Source organism: Magnolia sinica, chromosome 1 (genome assembly GCF_029962835.1).
Source record: "Magnolia sinica isolate HGM2019 chromosome 1, MsV1, whole genome shotgun sequence".
Lineage (NCBI taxonomy): Eukaryota > Viridiplantae > Streptophyta > Magnoliopsida > Magnoliales > Magnoliaceae > Magnolia > Magnolia sinica.
The window spans coordinates 7,025,934-7,045,088 of record NC_080573.1 but is presented as its reverse complement, the minus strand read 5'-3'; the positions used below and the strand labels follow the sequence as shown (position 1 = coordinate 7,045,088).

The 19,155-nt window shown below is 38.8% G+C and overlaps 1 pseudogene; it reads left to right on the top strand.

Moving 5' to 3' along the window:
• The window catches only part of LOC131238034 (cysteine-rich receptor-like protein kinase 10), a 38,458-nt pseudogene extending 22,974 nt beyond the window's left edge, over window positions 1-15,484 (top strand).
• The last annotated feature ends 3,671 nt before the right edge of the window (window positions 15,485-19,155 follow it).

The window sequence follows — 19,155 nt, the reverse complement described above, 5'->3', positions numbered from 1 at the left end:
CGCACCATCCATACCTTTCATCTATTCTTAGGGATCATTTTAGAGCATTTTTTAAAAAAAATTAAATCATATCGAAAGATTATCTGGACCGCACTCCAAATAACAGTGGTGATAATGATTTCCACCATAAAACCCCACAGGGCCAACATAATATTTATGTTCCATCCAATCTGTTCATAAGGTCACAAGGACCTAATAAGAGGAAAAACAAATTTCGTATTGGTCCAAAACTTCTGCGACCCAAAAAGGGTTTCAATGGTGGACGTTCACTCAACACTGTTTCTGCGGTGTGGTCCACTTGATCATCAGATCTGCCTCATTTTTTATTTTTTTTCTCAAGCCTTAAAACAAACTTGCCAAAAGGATGGACGGTTTGGATGGAACACATCCATCAGGGGTGGGGTCCACGTATGTGGCCCACCAGATATTTGACTCTGCTCCATTGTCCAGCAGGTGGGTCCCACATGGGACCCACCACATACATATATGTATGTGAACATATATAATATAATACAATATACTATATTATATTTTATTATTATTTATTTTATATATTAGACGGACCACTGGATGAAATACATATACTGATGTGGCCCACCATCCAAGCAATGGACAGTGAGGATCCACGTGCACATCATGGTGAGGTCCACCATGATATGGACGATGTGGATGCAAACCAAACATCATGGTCCACAACCAGGGAGTTGGATGAACGGCTGGGATGAAACACTTACTACCCTGGGTCCCACAGCTGCTGGACAAACAGATGGATGGTGGAAGTACAACCATCCCTCATGATCAGACTCGTCAAGTGCAGGCCCCACGTTTGCATCAAGTTGATATTTGTGTTTTTACATCATCCAGGCCCATCTGTGGGGCCCAACATATGGATGGACTAGATCAGGTGGGCCACATTCTACCACCCAAAGAGAGAGATAGAGGGAGAGAAAGAGGGAGAAAGAGAGAGAATGACGGTGATGGAGGGGCCCCGCCACTATAGGCCCCTCTTTGATACAAAGCATACATCAAGGTGGGTCCCACCATATGTGGGCCCTTAAATCACAAAAAAAAAAATTTAAATGAAAATGTGGGTCCAAGATTACCCACTGCTTACTTCTTGGCTCCCTGGAAAGGTATTCTCCTTGGCTCCTTGGAAAGGTATTCTCCTTGGCTTCGATCTTAGCGGAAGATGATGAAGTTTTGATAGTTGAGATGGGAGATGAGAGGGTAGGAAGTGGGCCACACTAGAGCTTCTCCATGAGAGCTTGGGAAGTTCATACATTCAAGCTTGGTTTGCTCGAAAGAGAAGGGAGAAATAAGAGAGAGAGGAGATGGGATAGAGTGATGGATGGGAGAGAGGGATGGGTTGTGTAAGAAATTTGTTGACTTTTGGGGTTGCTTGTGTAAGAGAGGCATGTCTTAGGATGGGTTGAGTGATTTGTTGAGTGATGGGTGTACTTGACTTGTACTTGACCCTTGATGGGATTGATTGATTGATTGAGGTGACATTTAGGTAGAGATTCTCTTGGGTTTTGCAACGTGCGGCATTTTCCTCGAACTGAATGCGAGCCTACATCTCTTAGCCTGTGTATCGTCTCGGCGTGCGAGACGCAGCATCAGAACCGTAACGACGGCGCGGTTGCTAGGGTACAAGTCTCGGGTTAAGTTGACTCAGGTTGACAGGGTGTAACTCAGGGTAATGCACAAACGCCGATTACAGGTCACAGGTCGCCGGAATTCGACAAGGAGTATCACAGGAATCTACGGAATGGTACGGACTATGATATGAGTCTTACATTTTTAGTAGTCCTGCTTTGTTTATATCGGTAGGCTTTAGAGCATACACCCACCAGTCAGATACAAGAAAACAATGGAATGCAATATATATGCTTCAAACAACAGCTAACTAGCTAAGGTTTCTAGTGGGAAGGATCCGATTATATTGACAAGCCTCAGAGTATACACCTGTCAATTTCCATGACTGATCTTAAGAAACCAGTGATATGACCAATGACCTGTTCGCTCTAGGCATGAAAAGGAATTCCCTCAATTTGTATCCAGGTGCCTTTGTTGGTTGACACCACTGACGGGCCCCAAGGTTTAATGGATGAGAGTCCCATGTTGTGATGAAGGATCTTATCTCATTGCAAGGCCACCACCTCCTCGTGGGAATAAAAGTTGATGAGAAAGGCCTTGCAAGACTCTTACAATACTGACCCTAGTGGCCTTGAAGGGAGTGGTTCGCAATATATTAAGCAGGAGAGTTGTCAAGTGATCAGGTCTTATTACTTCACCAATTAGGGCATAAGTGAGCTCCTTCTTCTTCTATCAAAGATCCATTCGAGGATTAACACTAAAGGAGTGTGGTCGTTCGTAGGCCGACCGAATCACACCGTAGAAGCATAGTCAGTAACCCTGGGTTCCAATCCTGAATCATTGCTCCTATGAGGGGGTTGACCTTTCGATTAAGGGTGGGGTTCGAGAAGAAGGACCTCAATCTCCGACATTGTCCAAGTCATCGAATGATAAAGTAGTGACGGTGGATTCGAAGGGGATAAAGGTGAATACCACTCTTGCGGATCAGGCGATGGTCATTGATGAGCCTCATTCACTACAATATTGCGGCCTCCAAGCTAGCGGCCATTTAACTTCTCCAAGGTTGTATACATTTGTCTTCCCCACGCTTGAATTTAACAAACATGTAACCCTGAGGGAATGTAGATGTCAATCATATCCCTGAACTAGTTGAACTTTACCCTAACTTCGTCTTGATTTATGTTGACAGGAGTCCAGACCTCTTTCCAGCCCCCTCATAGAGAATCACAGCGAAATCTCAAACTCCCCATGGCTGAGGAATGTTACCATTCTGAATCCAGATCCTTTACTTGTCATGGACTGGTAAAACCTATTTGTTGCAATGTGATTGGGCCTCATCATCACATACTGCATTTAATATTTAATGCACCATTGCTGACAACGATAGTGATGATGGGTACCAATCACAATGCAAGAAAGTAGAAAAAACCTATTTGTGGCAGCAAATGATCTGAAACAAATTGGCCAGTGTACCACACACCATTGACCTAGCTGGTGTTAGTATGTGTTGCGGGAGGAGGACCTTACGCTTCTTGAGCTTTGAGTTGTACGAACAGTTCAAAGGAGATCAAAGTTTCATGGCCCCACAATGATGTATTTATTATATCTACACCTTTCGTCCATTTGGAGAAATCATTTTAGAGCATGATAATTTTTATTTAAAAAAAAAAAAAGTCGTACCCAAAGCTCAAGTGGACCACAAGACAAATAGCAATGGGACAATGATTCTCACCGTTAAAACACTTGTAGGGCCCACCATAATGTTTATTTTTCATCTAATATGTTCATAAGGTCACACTGACATGGATGAAGAGGGAAAAAAAATATCATATTGATCCAAAACTCCTGGGACCCCCAAAAGGGTTTCAATGGTAGATGTTCAATCCTCCACTGCCTTTTGCAGTGTGGTACACTTGATCTTTAGATCTGTCTTTTTTATTTTTTTGTGGCTCGAGTCTCACGACAATTTCACAAAATGGACGGATGGTTTGGATATCACACATACCTCATGATGGGACGCACAAAACTTAGTGACGTCAACACACTAGGGAGGTCCGTGGTGTGTGGTACAGCAGGGAATCTGCTTCCCATAGGATCCTATCTCTACCATTATCCATTTCCCTTGTAAAGGTAGGCTGATCTTCCTATTAACTAGATGTAATTAATCATATTTTTCTATGTATCACAGTCACACACGCATGTCTCTTAAGCCTTTTCACATAATTGTAACTGTTTACATCATGTCATGTACATAATAAAATATGTTCTCTAATAAGTTAGATTGTTGTGCTTACCATTTCAAGCATTTAAAAATATTTTCTCTATTATGTAACATTGTTGTATTTAGTATTTTAAGCAATAGACAATATTTTCTCTAATAAATTATGCATTTGTTCACATTTATTGTTTTGCTGGACAATTGCATTCATTGCTTTACTGGACAGTTTGCATTCATTGCTTATGATCCACCTTTCCTGTCTCTCATGGACAACCGTACACAAAAGGCTGTTGGTTTTTAATTGATGGATTTGTCATTTTAGTGGCTATTTATTCATCTTAATTGGGATAGTGCTGCCATGTTGTGTCTTATGAGCCATCTAATCTAATCATCAAATCGAGTGTAAACAAGATTAAAGTGACTTTCAGGTGAGCTAATGGTTGATCTCTAATATAATTAATAAAGACCATCTATTTTTGTGGACATTGATTGGATTGCTACCATGTGGGGTCAGATTGATTTTGGAAGGAAAAGAAAACCACAATCAAAGGTTGGCACCATGTGGACGGTCCAATTCACTAATTAGGCCATTTCTAATATAAAAATTAGGTACCATCTATTTCCCTAGCTAATGATTGAATGGATATGATCATATTAGTCAAAATGAGTGCTAAGAACTATTGTCAATCAAAGGTTGTTCCCACACAGTAGATAATCCATTGCATGCATACATACTCTTCTGATCGATACCCCATATGCATGGATTCCCAAGCGGACCCGACCCAGTTTGAACGATTAAATATCACACGTGCGGATCATGCAGATTGCGAGCACGAGGCATCAAGTTGCATTATTTTCATAAAAAGAGTTTTTTTTTCCAGAGATCAACATTCAAAAAGAATTGTAAAAGAAAATAGGAAAAATAAGCATCGCCATCTAAACAACACTTTTAGGTAAAATTAGATTTTATGAGAGGAATTTCAGAATGTGTGTTCAGAGAAAGATATCCAGAAAATCATTTTTGAATGTCATGCAAATAAGCCCTTAGTCTGTTATAGATTGTTTCTATTTTAGTCTCTTATTCATATATAATTAGTTAGTTCTAATTAAAAACTTTACCATGAATGAATTTTATTTTATTTTTGGGTGCAGGAAGTAAGCGAAATTCATCTCGTATCATGGTTGCTATTATGGTTCCAATCATTGTTGTTCTTGTTGCCGTGGTGCTTCTCTTCACTGTCATTGCTTGCTGCCCAACCAAGAAGAGAAAGAACTCATTGACTGGTAATGTCCTCTAACGCTGACAATGGGCTATGCTGAGACTGACCCTGATCAAAATTTCAAAATGTTAATAAGCATACTTCAAAAATCTGAAATTTTGACTTGACTCGATGTTCAGTCGGGTTCAGTTGACGTGATGATTTGACTTGACTTGACTTGACTTGATATTTTATTGTTATAAATTAAAATAACATTGGAATGTTAATAGATATTAAAAAAACAAAAATCTGTATTTGTATTATCAAACATAACTAAACGACAGCTAACAAAGCACAACTCGCATTGAGTCTGCTCAACGGGTCTTTCTGAGTCAGACCCAATACTGAGTTTTCCAAAGACTCGGCTGAGTTTTGAGTTGACTCGGCAAGTTTTAACAACGTTTTAAATAGGCCCAGGGTGTTGGCATTTAGAATTCGAGCCCAGCCAACATGTTGTAGCCCTAATTTTTGCCCATCATTCTTGCATTGAACAACTTGGCCCTCCCAAATTTAATTGGAAATACTCATCCTTCAAGGATGAGAATTGGGGCCTGAAAATCCTTTAAAGTCATTTTAGCTGATTCCACCTAAATGAAAGCTTGATCATATATGTCATGCTTATTTAAAAAGAAGTAGAAAGGAGCCTTAACTCATTAAATAATAATAATAATTGTTTGGATTATTTCAAGTTCCTCCCATCTACTAGAGATGCCAAAGGAATCTAAATGCCAGAAATATCATTGTCGCAGGATTTTGTTTACCTGCTTGTGCCCACCCTAATGCATAAATGGCATCTAACCTGTTCAGTAGGCTCCCTCCAACACAAAGATTGGACACCAAAATAATCAGGCTACTCAAATCATCAGGTGGGTCACAGCCATCTATAAACCTCCAAATCAACGTGGTGGGCCACTTGATCAGCATTAATTTTAGGATTTTTACTTTCTTAGAATGATCATGTTGAATGAGTTGGATGACATACAAATATTCTAGTAGGCCATGCGTCTTCAATTAGTTACCTATGAGATGGGGATAAAATGATTAGTTTCTCAATGGTAATTGTGCCAGTAGATTGTGTGAGGCATCTGTAAATCAAAAGAGAGGTACTCGCAAAATTACAAACGGGATGAGGGGTATTTACAATTGTCTAAAACCGGAGGGGGGATTTTAACAAGCATCCCTTGAAAATCATGGCAACCGCTGCTTTTACTTTGAATAAAATAAATATACTAATTTCTAGCTATTTATCTCTTTTTCTCCTTTACCTACCTTTGGAATATGAATGACAAGTTTCCTTGGGCCGACAACTTTAGCTAACGTCCAGTTGAGTGATACCCTTTTTAGTAGGTTTGGTTATTTATTTTAGTGGAGAAATGAGAACCAGAGCGTCTTTCTTACACTCCCATTCTATTTCTAAAGGCAAAAAGCATATGGTGATAGAAATATGTACGACCACTAACTCAAGCTGGTGCACATGGTGATAGTTAACACTCCTGAGTTGACCTTGGGCATGCTTGACATCCTGTTTGGCTTAAATACGTGCTTGTTGGGCATGCTAGAGCTGGATGTGGCTTGAATCAAACCGAATGTCTTTGACCCCAGGTGTTGAAGGAGACAGAGAAACTGAGTTCCGTATGAATTAGTTGTTTATCTAGTCACAGATCATGACAGATCAAAAAAATCACAAAGGGGAGAATTCATCCTTCTGATGAGTTCCTTTTGCCTTTGGGTTGAATTAAAGGACTTTAATTAAGTGCATGATAGCGTTCACAATTCAACGGTAACATAATATGGATAGAATAACTAAATAGAAGCTAAAGTATTTTTATTAATGATTTTTAAATAGAATGCTTACAATCAACTTCGAAAGATTATTCATTTCTCAGTAGGGAATTGAGCTCCATAGGGGAGACAATTGTCAGATGTGGGAGAACCATCTGTTCATCTCACTCAGTGGGAGCTGGGCTTTGTAGGCAAGATGGTTGATGGAGGGTGGATCTTTAATTGTCTCTTCATTACTCGATGGAGACAAAGCTTCATAGGCAAGATTATCAGTGGAGTGATAGATTGTTCAAAACTTGAGAAGAACAAGGCCCATAGGGTTAGACGATCAGTGGTTTAACTCAATGTGGACTAAACTTCATACGAGAGATGGTCACGGAATCTCTAAGCACATATGTAGGAAAGTAATGCAAAGGCATTTTCACACCGAGCTCAAGTGGAGTGGCTTGTGGAATTGATGTAGAGTGGGTCGCGGACAGTTTCATGGCCAAGATGGATCAGAAAAGGCCCGGTCGACAACAGAAGTGATCCGGACCATCGGACCTTAGATCGGGCGTATCTCGCAATCCAGAATGAGTTATCTGACGTAAAATATATGATTTTGGGGTAGAACGAGCTGCTTTAGCCAACCAACCCTGCTACGCTAGGTTATGCAACCTGGAATTATGAAAAACCCCTGCATCGACGGTCGTTTCCCTGTTTTAATTTTGTTTTTACTATAAATGATAAGTTTTAGTTTGATTATAATTCTTCATCCGTCGGGCTTTAAGAGTTGTGCCCAACGTGAAAAGAGCTTAGAATAATTAGGAGAACGGTTTGGTGAAGCCAAATAGGACACTTACTATTTTTGGCCTAAAACCTTGCGCACTAGTAGACATCACGATTGTCTATAAATAGTAAGTTTACTATTTATCGTAAGTCGCGGATTCTAGGAGTTTTAGTTGTAGTTTGATTCTGATTTCTTTCCTATTGCTTGGTTCTCCTATTTAAAGGGTTGTGAACTCGTTTTTATTCATTCATTAATCAATTTCGAATTTATTTGAATTTATTTCTATTTTCTGCTTTCTTTGCTCGTGGATTCGAGAAGTCTCTGTGAGGAGTCCAGAGAAGTTCCGTGGATTCGGAATAGTTATCCTCTTGAGGAAGACGGTGCTCGACCTCACGTCCTCCCCTGCGTCAGGAATTCAAAGGCACACTCGGGGTGGGCGGTCCGTGCGAGGTGGGTGGCTCATGTGAGGCGGAACCTATGTGATTTGGGGCCAATGAGGAAATGGAACCCATATAATTTGGGGCCTACGAGGAGAGTTCAACCGAAGACCTAACTCGAATGAGGGGCCTGGGTCATGCTCTATCAGTTCAAGCTTTTAGAGCAAGTAGTTAATTGTCCTACATCAAAAAGTCTCACAACCTTTTGTTCAAAACTTAGTGATCTTCATTACAGTCCAACGGTATAGTTGTGGACGAAGGGTGGAGGGACAGTGGGGGAGTTAGACTTACATTAATATAAGAGAAAAGGTGTCCATTAGGGATGAAGGATAGTATTGTTTTGGATTTATTTGGGTTGGCAAACACATCTTGCCTGATTTTAACTCTGCCTCGTAGATTGGCGAACATTTCTGGCAAGTGGCAACCTCTTGGTATAACTAGACTTCTCCCGTAGAGCTTCCCCGTGCACACTTATCACTTTGAGAAAACCCCTCACTCGAGTTCCTCTCCCTCTCTCTCTCTAGCCTTAAGGGCATACATTAAGCCCTCTCAAGCATTGTTAAACATGAGAAATGGGAGAAATGAGCTACTCTTTTGTAAATAAGACCAGTGGTAATCGAATTCCTACCAATACTTCTCAAGGTTCTTTTGGGTAATAAGAGTTGCCTTAGGTGATAAGTGGACTTTTTGGACCGACGAAAATTCGATTCCCGTAGATGCTTTTTCAAGCATCCCAAGGCATTTTTGCCATCTGTCATCTCAGGATCCATTTGATGTATTCAAGTGGGCTATAATGATCAGCAGGAATTGAATTCCCACCGGTGCCTTATGATTAATCAGGATCGTCAGATGGCTCCGCAATTTCTTAGTAATCCACTTTGAACGATCCGTCCGAATTTGTGATATTTTTTCAGGTCAATTAGGTGCCAACTATGAAGTTCAATTAAAATCATGTGAAGTATTCTCCATAATCTTTGGGTGGAGTGTCTACAATTACTACTGGAGGTTCTTGAGCCATGGGATTTACCGAATGAATTGTCGGAGGCAATAGAAGTTGCCCTCAGGCTATTCGGCCCGAGCATCATATTGCCCCCCAAGGTTCCCATTACAAGGGCATCATGGTGAAATTAGTATTTGGGGCGGCCATCTTAGCCGTTTCTCCTAATGTCGACTTTTTTTTTTTTTTTTGGGTTAGCTTGTTAGTACACACCCATGTCAGTACACACACTCCATGTTAGCCACCCCCACTAGGGATCGATACCAAGACCTCAAGTGTTGAAACGAGGTATCTCCACTCAGTCTGCCAGTTGAGCTATGTATCTCAGTGTTCCTAATGTCGACTTGTGGTGGCGCATTTTGGCCTAGCTGATCTAATCGACCAAGCCTCGATTGAGGATTAGTCGGTCTTTCCAATCCTGTATCTGCTAGAGTATTATCCTTGTTAGGTCTATTATCAGCAAAATATTCCATAACAGTAATGGTGGTCATATTGATCACCACTATTACCTTTACAATACAGGTCGTAACAGTTGTTATGGCCCTTGTAACGGCTGTTATGGTCTCTAATTATCATCTTGAACCATCCACTAAATAAATACTACTGTGCATTGTTTATAATTCCTAAGTAGCATTTTGGTTTGATGATTCTAACTAGCTGATTTATTGCTTGTAATAAACTGGGCCCATTTAAATGATTGGTTTAATCCAGTGTAATTTTTGTGCCATGGCTTGTTGCAGTTAGGTGACAAGTCTCTCTCTCTCTCTCTCTCTCTCTCTCTCTCTCTCTCTCTCTCTCTCTCTCTCTCTCTCTCTCTCTCTCTCTCTCTCTCTCTCTCTGTGCGCGTACACATAGGGAGGGATGGAATAAGGTTTGTTAAGTTGTATTAATGTACTAAGATAGCTATTTGCACCATGAAGTGTCAAAGTGGCACTGTATATATGATATAATCTATCCGTTCCTGTGCACCTGACCATGAAAGCCCTTATTTCATGAGGACCCAACTTGCGGCCGACTTGATACTAATGTCCAAAGAACCAATGGGTATCCGAACACAATCGTTCTGGGTATCAGTCTTGATGCTACTTGACCGCAATCAGATTTGCATCCTAAAAAAATGAGACTTTGGCCTGAAAGGACTCAAGCCCGGCAAGATCCAAACCCAATCAGCCCAGGTTTTGGATATCTGAGACCCAACCAAACCCGACCATCAGCAACCCTACAAGTGATGAACAGTCCAGATCACAAATTGGACTTTTTATAGTATAATAAACTTGGATGTTCATTCTTTAGCAGTCGATAATTAAAAGTGAGCCTCACAAGATGGACAGTCTAGGTTGCAGATTAGATCTTTTGTATTATAATAATTGAGACCTCTAACCATGATTGGATGATTCTCTTAATTCCAAAAATACTAATACAAACAGATCAAACCTTTCACAGTTCTAGTAATATTAAAAAGATTATATTTTCACATGCAACCGTGCATTGATGATTCAGTATTTATTCCAGTGATGAAGACAAAGGGAACTAGCCAAAAAGTTGTATTGGATGATTTGGGTCCTCCAAGTGAAAGAACTAAGGTAGACAATCATGAATTGCCATGGATCGATTTGTTAACCATACAATTAGCCACTGATAACTTTTCGGATGCCAAAAAGCTTGGACAAGGCGGATTTGGCCCTGTTTACAAGGTAATGACATTTTTCAACCTAACTTGGGAGGTGTTGATAATCCCCTAAAGAATGAACCATTTAAGTTTTCTAATAAAGCATTTTTTACATAAAAATTATATCTGGGCATCTAAGTTTTCTATTGAGGCATTTTTACATAAAAATTATATCAGGGCATGTTACCTAACGGGAAGGAAATAGCGGTTAAAAGGCTTTCAAGAAGTTCAGGACAAGGTCTACAGGAGTTCAAGAATGAAGTTGAATTGATTGCAAAACTTCAACACAGGAACCTCGTGAGGCTCCTCTATTGCTGCATTGAAGGGGAGGAGAAGCTGCTTGTCTACGAATACATGCCTAACACCAGCCTTGATGTCTTTCTCTTTGGTTTAGCTCTCTCTCTCTCTCTCTCTCTCTCTCTCTCTCTCCGCATTACTAGTTCTACTTTTAAAATGCTCGGAGTCAATATTTACGACGCATCATTTCTGTTTAATTTTGGTAATAATAATGGTATAAAGTTGTACCCTTTTTATTACCAAATGTAGAGAGAAGCCTGTGCCCACCAAATCATACATATGCAGGTTTACATTCATATGGCCAACATCATGAAAGTGTTTGTGCATGGCGGAAATAAAACAAATAAAATTGTATTATCATGAACTTCCAGGTATGCATAAATTATTGTGAACCTAATCAACCGTACCTTTTGTGGAGAATGAAAGACGATCGGTGCTCTCTCTCTCTCTCTCTCTCTCTCTCTCTCTCTCTCTCTCTCTCTCTCTCTCTCTCTCTCTCAGGCTGTTTCATGTATTTATAGACTTATAAGCTTTTGCTACCATGCTTTTCTGGTGATCTTTTTAGAAAAATATTTATAAGATACTTAAAACACAAGCAACACATACATTACTTGCCTTACAACAAAAGAACTTTCACCCTGTCAAACTCATCTAAGTTTGATTGTTTTCGACTATACATCTTACGTCATTGCCCTGTTTAAAGCCATTATTCACATATCCTTTTATGTATTAACTTAAGACCCTCTGCCATAGGCCTACCATATATCACAGTCATGATTATTTTACAAAACAATGCATATGATGATTTCAAAATTAATAATTGAATCAAAATAACTTACAAAATTAGTTTGGCTGGTCATGCTAATCAATCATTTCAATTATTGATATAAGACTAAACCTAGGCTTTGCATCCTTTGTCAAGAATTCTAATATGCATGAGACTCTGATTGACCACCAATTCACCACGATCTACCTAAAAGATTCACATATATATCATTAAATCTAAGCAATTAATCAAATCCATACTAGGACCTAGTCCTCTCAAGACAGTTAAATCCAAGTTGACTTTCTAAATCTAATTAATGCATACACATGCACACACTTACACATGTGGGGACAATGTCCCATAGTGGACACTCACGGTACACACAATAGTAATACCAAGCATATTGGCCCATGGATTGAACCATCCTCACTTATCCGCTAGCCATAATGATATTCTAGGTCTAAGGAGAACCAAACAAATTAGGCTTCAGAATTTACTTCACATCAAACTTATAATGCTTCATTCCTTGGGGATGCACAGACCTTGGTGATGTTTCCTGATGAATCCTTTCCCATCATATGCATTCTGTTGCAAAAATATTGATTTTAATAAAATATATATATATATATATATATTAATAATAAAATAAAATATAATATAAAAAGTTATTTTGGAAAACACTTTTCTACGGGTTTTTTGGGAATAGTCCCACATGGAAAAGAGAAGAGAAAAACTTGTGGTTTATATGAAGGATGTGGAGTATTATAATATTTACCTACCTAGTCCGTGGACTATGGACGTTGCGTGTTCCAATGCTACCCGCACGCGCACTCACACTCGGGCTCGGTCACGGGCTCGATGCGAGGGCATGGGCATTTGAGGCAGTGTGACTGTAGAGACGCTAGTGGTGCACTTTGCACTTTGCGGTCGCGATGTGACTAAGTGGCTATGGCAGGTGGCTGGTTAGCAAAGAAACTAAAGGACTGGGAGAGAAATCTTTCAGTATAAATAAAGGGACTAAAAAGAGCTGTTGCAGTAGAAACTGTAACAGCTGAGCCATTAGTGCAGGGTCCAGCTGTAACTGCTGCATGGCTAGCCGAACAGCTAGAAAACGGCTAGCTGTTGTCTCACAACAGTCAGCATGCAGCAGTTTGATGGTCCATGTACAACAGTTAGAAAACGGCTATAAAACGGCTAGTTTTCCAACAGCCAGAAATGGCTTAATGGAATTTAAGTCTCTGGACCATAACCCCCTAACCACCATAGCCTATAAAAGGAGGACCTGGATGGGTTTCCAAACCATCTCAACTCACTCCAGCAAACCCATACGAACTGAGACAGCCAGCCCCTCTCCACTCATATTTTCTAGTGTTTCCAGCAACAAAGCAAGGCTTAAACCTTAGCTTGAAGAACAGACCAGCGGTGTGGTCTAGAACGGTTCAACTGAACCAGTAGCTGAAGATTAGAACTGACCTGTGCAGAAGTTTTTCACTTCTTTCTTCTTCTTTTGGAATTTTTTCTTTTATACTGTAATACTGCCAGAAAGTATGTAATTGAGTTCCATTAGGTGGGCCTTCGTGTTTGCTGAAACGCAGACCCACACCAGGCTCGTCGTATCCTAGAAGCTATTTGCCTGTAACCTACCAGCATACTCAATTCACTTGAGTAGTGGCAAATAACGCTTTAAAAACAGCGTTTCAGACGTGCTTCAGCCTGTCCTGATTTCTGATTATTTTGCACTTTTCGATTTCCACATTATACAGAAATACATTAATCTGTATAATTTCTAACACATTCCATGTATACAGAATAATAATATACAATAAACAAAGCAATACCGAAGAAAATATATAACTTATTAAACTAAAAGGGCATACATTCCAATGCACCAGCCATGTGAATATTTGTGAATACATATATACCCCATCCCAGGGGCTTTGTGATTCACCATATGTAACTTGGTATCTTATGCAAGTTCACAGTCTAAGAAGTTTTTTTATTTTTCTTTTTCAAAGCTTGAGTGATTAGTTACTAACAAATTTAAGGTTGCTATTTAAGAGTTTATTTGAGTGCCACTTTAAAATGAGTTTATCTCTTATCTAGTTAGTGGTCGTTATGTATTACTGATCATCTTTTTCTATAGGATAAAAAAAATCATGTGAACACATTTTAAGTGGCACCAAAGAGGCCCTAAGAATGTGCAAATACATTTTGATTTTGTCTTCTTACCCACCAGATCCGAACAAGTGTGCTCAACTGGACTGGGGAAAACGCCTTCACATCATTGGTGGAATTGCACGGGGCCTACTTTATCTTCACGAGGACTCTCGCTTCAGAATCACTTGAAAGCTAGCAATGTTCTGTTGGATCATGAAATGAACCCCAAAATTTCAGATTTTGGCATGGCGAGGATCTTTGGAGAAAACGAAAGTGAAGAAAATACTAAAAGAATCGTTGGAACTTAGTAAGTTGGAAAAACTTTTTTCTTTTCTTTCTCATTGCAGGCAAACATAAATTCTTTTCATTTTTCTAAGCATTTGTTGCTCTCTCTCTCTCTCTCTCTCTCTCTCTCTCTCTCTCTCTCTCTCTCTCTCTCTCTCTCTCTCAGCATTTCTAAAGTTACTATGCTACTTCGATGACATGCAGTGGATACATGGCACCCGAGTATGTAATGGCAGGATTATTTTCAGTGAAGTCTGATGTGTATAGCTTTGGTGTTCTACTGCTCGAGATTATCAGCGGTAAAAGGAACACTAGTCTACACTTTCCTGGGCATGCCCAGACCCTCCTTATATATGTGAGTTTCCCTTTGCTTATATATTAGTCAACAGTGACAATAAGCCAACTTAGCATGTGGGCAGGCCAGGCCACAGCAGGCCCATCTTGTAATAGGACATTAAAGGCACGCCCATGCTCGCCAACTTGCTTGCTCTGGCCAGGACACAGTACTAAAGGTTTCCAAACCTTGGGTGGGCCATTTGCAGGATGCTTACTTGTCCACCCAGAATTCAAGCTGTTTCCATTGCCCGCCCAAAACTTTCTAATCTCTTTGAATAAGGATTTTTGGCATTAAACCAGTTTAATTGGGATTTCCAAAAATGTAAAATTGCAGGCATGGAAACTGTGGTGTGAAGGCAAATGCTCGGAATTGATGGATCCAATGATCATGGAGACATGTCCGGCAAGCGAAGTGCTCAGATGCATCCATATTGGACTATTGTGCGTTCAAGAAGATGCGGCAGACAGGCCTACCATGTCATCTGTAGTTCTCATGCTTGGAAGTGACTCAATGGCACTTCCCGAACCCACACAGCCGGGATTTTTCATAGGGAAAGTTGTTGCCAATCTAAATCAACCATCAATGGATGCCAAACCATGTTCTGTCAATGAAATAACCGTCTCTAACATCAAACCCAGGTGACCCTACTGATGTGACCAAACCAAATGCTCTAGCTGGGTTGAAGATGTTGAAGATTGAAACATTTCTGTCATTGGTTCAAACAAAATAGTAAGCAAGATGCTTAAACATAACTGTTTCTTTAATTTAATTATTGTCAAGGTTGGTTGTCTTCGCATCTAGTAAATAATAGTGTTTGAGTGATGCTCAGTAATTGAAGCAAAGAGAGAATGTAAGAGTGACCAAGGATGCCTTTCAGCCTAAATCAATGTTGTAGCGTTTTAAGTCTGACCCCAACTACAGGCAATCGAGAAGACAAGAGAAAGAACAAGGTATTCCGCATTTCTGGTTTCCAGATAATCCTATATCAACCATCGAACTTTTATTATTTTTATTTTTTCATATTTTATTTATTTATTTATTTATTTTGAGAAAGGTTAGAGCGTGCCATGCACCTGCAACTTTGGTGAAGGGAAAATATAAGCTGTACAACGATACCAGAGGTAAAATATAAGCTGTGCAACGATGAGAGCGGGAATCAACAAAATAAATAAATAAATAAATCTGGGCCTCAGACTCGGATAAAAACAAACAGCTCTGTATCTTTACAAATAGACATGAAAAGGACTGGCCGAATGGGACCAGAACATGAATAACCCCAGAGCATTAAAACACAACAGCGCCCATGATGAAAAGAGGACCCTCACCTACCCCAAAAATAAGGCCCCTGCACAAAACAGAAAACAGAGAATGAAAGAGAGAAAAATCAGCCCCGACTACCCCAGCCGTAGGCCCAGCACCCTCAAGCATCAGCCAATACACAACCACTGAGAGAAAAGGTTGATGGGAAAGCAATTTAATTATTTAGATAACGCAATGAACGGGCCAAATCTGCTATATGATAATTATATTGTCATATTTAGAAGTGTTTAATAAGAAAAGCTCAAATTTTCTGTGTAAGTGTTGATATCACTTAGCGTAAAAAGTCGAAATGAGTCATCGGCGTATGAGTGGTTAGATCCACATCATTCATCGAATGTGTAAAGGTAAAATATGCCAAAACATCAAAAATCTAGATCATCCAGTGGGCCACCCCAATCAATCAATTGCCATTCAATTTTGGAATGTAGATGTAAATAAGTATATGAATGATTCATATTAATAATATATAGGCATCTCTGATTATTAACCAAAGAGGGATCAATAATGAGGGTAAATTTGTCCACTGTGGTTAAATGGACCCTATACCCTTAATTAAAGTAAATCTCTAAATTTTTGGGCTTATTCACATATCATTGATCAATCGTCGATTGATTAATCAATTGATCGAAGATGCCAAATTTTAACTAGCGACCTATATACCTTGAATAGAATTTTGTCGATTTGAAGTTCGATCGATCATGGCATCCTCAATCGATGTCGATCGATCGACCGTATTGATTAAAATGTATTTGGATAGAATTCAAGATTTGATAATCGAATCAAATGAATATATCATGTATATAAACTTCAATTAAGTAGTTGTTGAAGGTTGTTGTATAGTGGTTGACCACTAAGGACATTGAATCAAATGTAGGACCCACTATGTGATGTAATTGGATCGAACAATAATATGATTATATGATTGTTAAGATTTTCAAATTTAAATACATCAGATCATCTTGTGAATTCTTCACTATTAGACTCAGGTGAGTTACCCAACGTGTCTCATGCTTATAGAAATTAAAATGGGATTGATTAATGTGTTAATTTATTTATATGTGTGGTTTGACTGATGTATAACCAGCTTAGAGTATTATTTTGACTAATAATAATATGTATAAAACTCTGTCACATGTTGATTTATATTCTCATATTTAAATTCTGAAAATATGATTTGAAATCGTATACTTACATTTTGATTTAAACAAGTGTATATGAACAACTATAAAAATAATAAATTTATACATATTCATTATACTCATACAATACATGGTCGATCATATGGCCCCTTTATAGAAGAAATGTCGATCCTGGTAGAGCGTTGTCAAATGCGAGCCATGCCCTTGCCTACCGAAAGATAGAAGCTTACCCAACAGATGAATACGAGTTGACGATCTTCAACCTAAGTAGATGGACGATCACTTCATCTGGCGCATCATGTGCATATATTTTTGTACTCAATATTTTATATTATTTTAATTGTTATGATTATGAAACATGTTGGGTTATTTCACTAAACCTGACCAGCTTACCTTTTTATTAATGAAAAAAAAAATCATACAGATGAGCGTTTAGCAGATAATGTGGCGCAAGAACCAAAAGGGGTCACTGAAAACTATCCTAGCAAATAAATCAGATATTCAGGAATAGTCTAATACTGCTAATTCATCTTCAAACAAGTATGGCTACGTTTCAAGTGGGATTTACGTTATTTGAATGATCGTAAAGATTTATATATGCATGGTTGATTAATGCTAAGTGTTATGTATGCGTGATTGAAATTCGACAAACTTGGGTGTAACTTAAAATGAGCATAATTCTCACCTCTGATTAAATTGATCAACAGATAAAACTAGTACACTTTGTGTCTGAGTTACAAATCGAAACTTATGTCTAAGGGTGCACACTATGTACCTGGATTTTAGGACATAATAGTTTGGCATCAAAGAGTTACATTAATATCGTAGGTGATCTGTAAGTTATGAACCTCATATATGCATATTGTGTAGGTCCCTGTAATAAGAAACCCACACTTAGGACTTCCCTGCATGGTGTTTACATCTGATAAGAAACTTAGAAATCTAGTTTATAATTCCTTTATTATTAGCTAGGGTAAAAACTAACCTCATTCATGTGATTCTATTCCTTAGAGACATGAATATGGACCTTCGAACAAATTTTAAAGTAACCTAAGTTGTGATATTCTGCTGGACAGCAATGGACAACAGAAATCACTAAACTTTAAAAAATTGTAAATATAAAAATATAGCTCTGATCAATGTGATTCAAAAGCGTGATCGTAGCTAGGGAAGTCTAGATTAAATAAAAAATAATAATTAGAAAATTCGAATCTGACAGATACTGTACTAATTCTGAGAATTAGTGCAAACAAGAGAGAAATCGTTTAGATTTGGATTGGTCTAATTGCAAGAATTTGTGAATTTTTTGTAGTTGCCTGATTGAGCTAAAATTTTATGAAAATGTTGTATACTCATGTGAAAACCTTTAGAAAAAATTTGAGCTATATTTGAAAACTTTAAGCATGTAAACCAATTATTGGAACAGTAGTCAGTGAAAGTGAGCTGGTTTGTCCACAATGAAGCACTACTAACTTGATCTATCAATGCCTTGCAGAATTTTCTTTATTATTAGCGCTAAGATACTTCAATAATATTGAATACGAGTTAGATAACCTATGAAGTCCACTGAATTATTAATAATCCCTCTTGTAAGAACCATGACTCCTAAGAAGACATGTAGCATTCATGACTTAATACCCTCTGCAATTGCACCTTTACCAGATACTCATTTACCAAATTCTTATATTCCCGAAGAATCTGAAATAACTCCTGATGAGCAAGACAAGAATGAATTCGATGAAGTTGGGCAAGCTCACCCACCTCCTCCTCCAATTAATATGGCAGGTGTTGAACCAAGTACGCTACTCACATTATCCACGACCAACATTTGAGCTAATCTCACAGGATCAGATCCTGTACTCCAAACCACTTTGGAATTGAACAAAGATTTTCAAGGGCAACAGAGAAGTCCAAAGAATTTGATAATCGCTGAACTTGTGTCATTGACACAATGCACGATTATATATGATTTGTCAAATTAATCTAGGCATAGTCCAATAGCATGATAAATGAGTTCACAAAGCTTTGATGAGTTCACAATCTAGAAAAGGTGTCATATGCCTATCTGAAATTAGGAAGGTCATATCTAAGGGAGAAAAGGTGTCATATACCCATCCGAAATTAGGA